This window comes from Adiantum capillus-veneris, chromosome 18, assembly GCF_014529385.1.
Source record: "Adiantum capillus-veneris isolate H3 chromosome 18, ASM1452938v2, whole genome shotgun sequence".
Taxonomy (NCBI): Eukaryota; Viridiplantae; Streptophyta; class Polypodiopsida; order Polypodiales; family Pteridaceae; genus Adiantum; species Adiantum capillus-veneris.
This window is the reverse complement of record NC_140948.1, coordinates 2,490,149-2,497,412: the sequence shown is the minus strand read 5'-3', so window position 1 is coordinate 2,497,412 and position 7,264 is coordinate 2,490,149. Positions and strand designations below refer to the sequence as shown.

General features: G+C 42.3%; 2 pseudogenes; both read right to left on the bottom strand.

Annotated features, from left to right (window-relative positions):
- Nucleotides 1-5,776: 5,776 nt before the first annotated feature.
- On the bottom strand, nucleotides 5,777-5,865 carry LOC147435148 (U6 spliceosomal RNA; annotated as a pseudogene).
- Nucleotides 5,866-6,059: 194 nt separating this feature from the next.
- Nucleotides 6,060-6,148, bottom strand: LOC147435147 (U6 spliceosomal RNA; annotated as a pseudogene).
- Nucleotides 6,149-7,264: the final 1,116 nt, after the last annotated feature.

The following is a 7,264-nucleotide window of genomic DNA, read 5'->3' as shown; positions in this document are numbered from 1 at the left end:
GGATCACTTTACAGACTGGGAGTAAATGGGGTCCTTCAACGATGTGTGCCTATGGAAGGGAGAATGCAAGTTATTTCAGAGGCACATGATGGGGATTCTTGAGGACATTTCTCCACTGATATCACTTACAAGAAGATTTTGCAGGCTTGATTGTGGTGGCAAACTTTAATATCCGATGTCAGAAGCTTTTGTAAGACATGTGATATATGCCAGAGGATGGGAATACCTTCACCAGCAGATATGACTCCTCTAATTCCAGTCCAACCACTGGGAGTATTTATCAAATGGGGTCTAGATTTCATGGGTCCATTCAAGAAAATGACTCCACAGAAGAATCGGTATATATTGATGGCCACTTGTTATGTCACCAAATGGGTAGAAGCTAAGGCTCTTCCCGACAATACCGCAAAGTCCACTGCTATATTTCTATTTGAAAATATTATATGCCGTTATGGATGTCCTATGGAGATTGTGTCTGATCAAGGAACACACTTTATAAATGATACTATGGACATTCTAATGGAAATGCTCTCAGTAAAGCATCAAAAATCAACACCATATTATCCTAGATGCAATGGGCAAGCAGAGAGCAGTAACAAAACTGTCAAGACCATTCTCACTAAGATTGTGCAGAAGGAGCCACACCAGTGGGATCTGAAGCTCCACACTGCTCTCTGGGCATATAGGATAGCCTATAAGGTCACCACTGGACTAACACCATTTGAAATGGTGTATGGCACTGTAGTTGTTGTGCCTATGGAGTTTGTAATTCCTTGTCTCAAGATGGCAGTAGAGTATGGATTGGATTTTCATCACAATCTTAAACAAAGACTGGAGGAGTTAACACAGCTGGATGAGTTAAGACAGATGGCTATGCTGGAACAGGAAATTGTTCAGCAAAGAAGGAAACACTGGCATGATAGACATATCAAAGTTAGGGAAATTCAGAAAGGAGATTTGGTTAAGCTCTATCAATCTAAATTGGGTCCTAAGAAACCAAACTTAAAAATAGCTTGGGCTGGTCCATATGAGGTTGATTGGGTGTTTTCCAATGGCACAGTAAGGCTGAAAGATTTATCTGGATTACTATTGCCAGGTATGTATAATGGGGCCAAAATCAAGCTATATTATTCAAATGACAAAGATACTTCCAGGGATAAGGATACTGGTATTATGGGAACTGAAGGCCAGAAAAATACAGAATCAGTTATTTTAAGCCTTTTTCATGTACAACCAGTACCAGAGCCAGTCAAAGGGTCAAAAAAGTCTCAGCACGACAAAACCATGTCACTAGCAAAATCAGTAAAGTGTCAGAGCCAGTATTAGTTTTATGGTAAAAAGGGCCAGTCGAACTGTCTGTGATAATCATTTCAAGGAACATGGAGAGTATTAGCCAATGCATGTATGCCACGTCATTGGGGGGTGCATAGAACTCTAGAAACGGTAAGTAGTGGAGCTTTTATGGCGCAAATGCGTATAACAGTAAGGCAAATAGGAATTTTTCCTCATAAGTCTCTTGCACGATGACTGCCTGCTGTTACACATTCGCCATCGCCAAGCTCTGAAGCTTCTTCACTACAACATAAACTTCTTCATCCGACGCAACTGTTGATTGCTATCTATATTTACCAAATACACCTGGATACGGATTTGAATATTTAGGTAAGTCTTCTTCTTCTTCTATAGAGTCATCGTCTTCACCTTGTATGGGCAGAAGAAAAATGTCGGAGAAGATGCATGAAGCTATAGAAAAAACTTCGGCACTTATCACCTCTATCAAGCTTCTCTACCACTTATTCCCCATAGTAAGATACAGTGGTATGTGTTTACCAGTGTTGTTATGACTGTGGGATTTGCATGTGGTAGTGCAAGCCACAAGAATCGAGTTTGACACAGCTATCATTAGGAAGGTTCTTGATTCCTTCAATGTTGATGAAGGCAACATTGTAGTATATGATAGGAAAGTGTCAGCAACTCCGGACGACATTGCTTATGCTTTCAAGATGCCAAATGAGCCAAAGCTAACTATTGCAACTGCAGAACAGATAAGTGCATCTCTGAAGGAAGATGACGCAGCCAAGAAAAAGCGCAAGGCCAGTGCACAAGGGGTTCCACTGGCAGGTCTGGACATCCCCGTTGCTTACAGGTTTGTGAAGCTGTGAGTCTAAAAAATAACCCACATATGTCTCAGAAAAAATGGTTGGTATGTTTCTTGCAAAGAGGCTAGATGCCACAGCTTTGATCAACCTATTTCAGATTATGTCTCATAATGTGCTTTAGCAGACCGCCCAAGCTAAAGTCTTAGACTGTTTTTAAAGCCTGGTATGTATGGCAGTTTCTTTACTGGGCAACTTCTCCTGATGCTCATGACCAGGTACGAATGGGTTGGAGTCAGAAACCCATCCCAGCGACTAATAATGTTGACTTATCTTCAGATGGAGAAACCCTAGGTACTCAGTTGGCTATCACTAGACAAAAGAGAAAGGCCACGCAAGTGGAAGCTAGTAGTTTCAAAAGACCAGAAACTACATTGGCCAAGAGCAATGCTTTCCTGAAGCAACTAGAAAGTCCAGTCAAAACTGTGTCTACTAGAAAATCTTCAGCATGCCAGATTTCAGTAGGCCAGACAGAACAGCTTCCAGTAAAGATTACTGTTGGGACCAGCCAGCAAGCAGGGCAGATTCCAGCAAACACCAATGTTGATCAGTCGGCAGCCCACACTGATAAGGAAAAAGGTCCAGCACCTGCTAGTTCAGTTAGTAAAGTTTCTATCCCTTTCACCAAATTGGCTTTAGCCTTAACCAAGAAGGACAGATTACAAAAGTTGCAGACTCATCCTCTCACACGGCGATTAGTCCTCCACAAACCTGACTTTACCACATTACCATATATGGCTCCTGTTACAGTTTATGAGCCAGTTGCCTCTAACCTAGCGACAGTCATGGATGGTTGCTTAGTGCTTATCCAATCATCTTGGAATACGATTTTCAATGCTTTGGGACAAATGATGGATGCATCAACGTCTACTGATGAAGTGACCAAGTTAAAAGCTCAACTGAGGAACAGTGAGCAGCAAGTTGAGAAGTTGAAACAGGATATAGGGGCACAATCCTTGCGGCATAGTGTTCTTGAAAATCAGTGAGGCATGACAATTCAGACATTGGAAAGTAAGTTGTTAAAGCTTGAGTTTGAGATGAGGAAGTTAAATGAAGAAAAGGCAAAGGCTGAGAGAGCTATTGATAGATTTGAGACTATGCTAAGGATGAAGAGAGTTGATTTCAACACATTGCTGACCAGCCATACTGCATTAAAAGTCTCGTTATCAGAGATATACATATACGATAACTTGGCTAATATTCTAAATCCAGAAGGCAATGCCATTTTCAATATAGATAATCTGAAGGCGCTCATGGAAACAATGCAGAGTAATTTGTAGGATAAGCTTTCTGAATATAATAGTGCTTTGGCAAATCAAGCTATTCTGGACTATATTGATAAGCAGAATGACCTCATGAGTATTCTAAGAAAGCAGAAGAGAAGGATCAAGAGAGGGAGGATGAACCAGCAAATAAACATGATGATGATGATAATGACTCTCCTCCATCTCCGCCTTCAAGATCTGGTGATGGTGAATCAGCTGCAACATAGGGGGCAATCAGCCCAACACAAACCAGCCAAACCAGTATAAGAAGCAGCAGTCAGGAGACCAAGGGGCTGATGATCGGCAACTAGGCAACATTGAAGATTCCCTAGTACACCAGTCACAGCACAGTTCAGATGTGAAAGGAAAAGCTAAAGATGTAACGGAGACTTTGAAGGGTGATGAGCAACATTCATTACAGCTCATCACACTGAACAAGAGGCTAAGATATCAGCAAGCTCCTATTAGTAGGATGTATTTGGAGGACGATGTTCTTCTTTCTGATCTGGAACATTTTCAGAGTCTATATGTTGGCGCTAGAGAAATGATCCAACATTGGAAATCAACTGATTTCCATGATCAAGAGTTGTGCCAATTACCTGGCATCCTAGCAGAATTTAGCTTCTAGAGAGAGTACCTGAATGGGCACTAACCTCTGATGATAATCTAGTCAATCCACACTGGCAACGGCAGTCTACTACAGATTGTCATTCCCTCGCCATTGAATTAGAGCTCCTTCTTGGGAATAGATCTACATATAAAGGTATGAAAGAGGTCAGAAATCAACTGAAAGAAGTTCTATTTCAAATGCAAATTGCCACAGAAGTTTTGGACCAGAGGGTACAAGCTATTATGGAAGATCAAACTTCCAGCAGTAAAGGACCACAAACTCAAATGATAGTAGGGGAACAGGCAACTGCTCTCCGAAGACTGTGTCAGCTGGTTTGAGTCACCAAGAAGATGATGCAGCAGGAGAACCAGTCTATCCTCAACTTTTTAGAGTTTGTACCTGATTCCCCAGTTCTCCTGTATGCATTGCTTTCTAGAGAGACTGAGCTGCCTAGGTTTTTCCCAACTTTGTATCCTCAACATCTAGAACCAGTAGATCAGCTCACATACTATAACATCACTGATGATCTTTAGGATTGATATGAACGAGTCACTGTAGAATGGAAAACCTAGCAAACACTGATCAATGATGCTCTCCAATTAAATGATGTTTTGGAACTATAGGGAGAAATGCAGAGGATCAAGCTTTGTATGGGACAATGGAAGATCCAGCTCAAAGGTCTCATCAAGATCACCAATCAACTGCTTCAACTTACTGTGGAGTCCTCTAAGATCCCTGGAAAGGATATTATGACTAAACCAGGTATAGGTCCATAGTACAGAGAAATGGCTGAGATCCTCTTTGAAGCTAGGATTAAACCAAACAAGCCTCTCCCAAAAGGATGGATCCACACAGCTTCGCATTGTCATAAATTGGCCAGATGCCATCTGAAAAAGGGTAGACGCACGTTGTATGATCCCGACACCAAAACATATAATCCTCTCACACCTTATGAATTGGACATGTCCACAGCAAGGCAGAATCAGCTTGAGCAGGAGGCCATTTATCGACTTATCCAGAAGGACAATGCTGGCACTAGAACTTTTGAAGCACTAGCACCAACCATTGGAGAAATTCACTGAATCTTGTCATTGTCCTTCTGGATAAGCTGATTGGTGATCTTGGTGAGACCTTTGAGCTGGATCTTCCATTGTCCCATACATAGCTTGATCCTCTGTATTTCTCCTTGTAGTTCCAAAACATTATTTAATTGGAGAGCATCATTGATTAGTGTTTGCCAGGTTTTCCATTCTACAGTGGCTCGCTCATACCAATCCTGAAGATCATCAGTGACCACTTGAGCATCCACTTGAGCTTGAGCTTGAGGGATTGTGACCACTTGAGATTGATCTTGATCTTGAAAGAGCGAGAGAGAGAGAGAGAGAGAGGAAGGGAGAGGGAGGGTATATATGTATCTCTCTCTCTCTCTCTCTCTCTCTCTCTCTCTCTCTCTCTCTCTCTCTCTCTCTCTCTCTCTCTCTTCCTCAATCCCAAGCTCAAGTGAGAGCTAAACATTTAGCTCCCACTTGAACTTGAGATTGAGGAAGAGAGAGAAGGGTAGCTCCCACTTGAGCTTGAGCTTGAGGTAAAGAGAGATATACATATATAGAGAGAGACAGAGAGAGACAAGGTCCCTCTCTATCAAGCTCAAGTTGAGCTTGAGCATGAGATAGATAAATAGATTTTATTATTGTCCTTGGAGGTCAAAGATGACATGTGGGACCATGAATAAAATAATGGTGCTCCCAAATTTGGACCATTTCTCAATTTGTGTGTGTCATCCTTGCGTAGGGGCCATGCTAATCTTCCTTATATCATTCCAAGTTTAGAGGTCCCGCTCTCTCTCTCTCTCTCTCTCTCTCTCTCTCTCTCTCCCCTCCCATTCTCTTCTCTCTCTCTCTCTCTCTATCAAGGTCCCTCTCTATCAAGCTCAAGTTGAGCTTGAGCATGAGATAGATAAATAGATTTTATTATTGTCCTTGGAGGTCAAAGATGACATGTGGGACCATGAATAAAATAATGGTGCTCCCAAATTTGGACCATTTCTCAATTTGTGTGTGTCATCCTTGCGTAGGGGCCATGCTAATCTTCCTTATATCATTCCAAGTTTAGAGGTCCCGCTCTCTCTCTCTCTCTCTCTCTCCCCCCTCCCATTCTCTTCTCTCTCTCTCTCTCTCTCTCTCTCTCTCTCTCTCAAGCGGGAGCTAAGCTTCCACTAAGCTTGAGAGAGAGAGAGAGAGAGAGAGAGAGAGAGGGTATATGTATCTCTCTCTCTCTCTCTCTCTCTCTCTCTCTCTCTCTCTCTCTCTCTCTCTCTCTCTCTCTCTCTCTCTCTCTCTCTCTCTCTCTCTCTCTCTCTCTCAAGCTCAAGCTTGAACGAGAGGGACTATTAGTCCTAGGGTAAGAGGGGCCAAGGCCAAGGGCCAGTACAAATCTGTAGTATGGAAGGGTGGGGGCAGGACAAACCTGCAGTACATGGGGCCTACATTTAGCAAACCAAGGGCCTTGATCTTGAGGGAGAGGGAGTGTCAAGCCTAGGGTAAGACAAGCTAGGGCCAAGGGCCATGACACACATGTAGTATAGGGGGGCTATATTTAGCAATACAAGGGCCTATATTAGGTATGTTTGGCCAGAGATGTGCATGTCCTAGACCCTAGTCTCTTACACTTGTATCAAAGCTCAGGATAGAGGGGCAAAAAGATGTGCATGTATTTGTTCCTAGTCTCTTACAAAAGTAGTGATATCTATGTAAGAACACTAATGCTTTCCACAGTGGCATTCCTCAAGGATCCAGTTGTCTATTTGACTAAACGCAGGTCGGTAGGAGGCTCAATGAAATCAAGAATAATATCTTGATTTTCCGCATTGTGGTCCCTTTGCAATAGTTTTGTGTAACCGGCTTATATCCCCAAAATAGTGTGTAGACTCAATTTATAACTCACTTGGGTATTCTACACGAGTTACCACCACAACTAAGAGGTGTATAAATGAATGACCAACTTTCAGACCTTTTGAAGGTATTGGAACATGCAAAAATACCCCTTCTCAACTTTCCACGAAAGTGACATGTTGACATAACTCATTAGCAAAGATCAAATTATTGACTTGCTACCAATTCTCATCAGTAGACAACTCCACTATAACTGGTGATCGTGGTTGAGAACCTTACCACAACATGAAAGGACTTAACTTAGTCGCAACATGATTTGCCTCATGGTCAGCAAACTCCAAC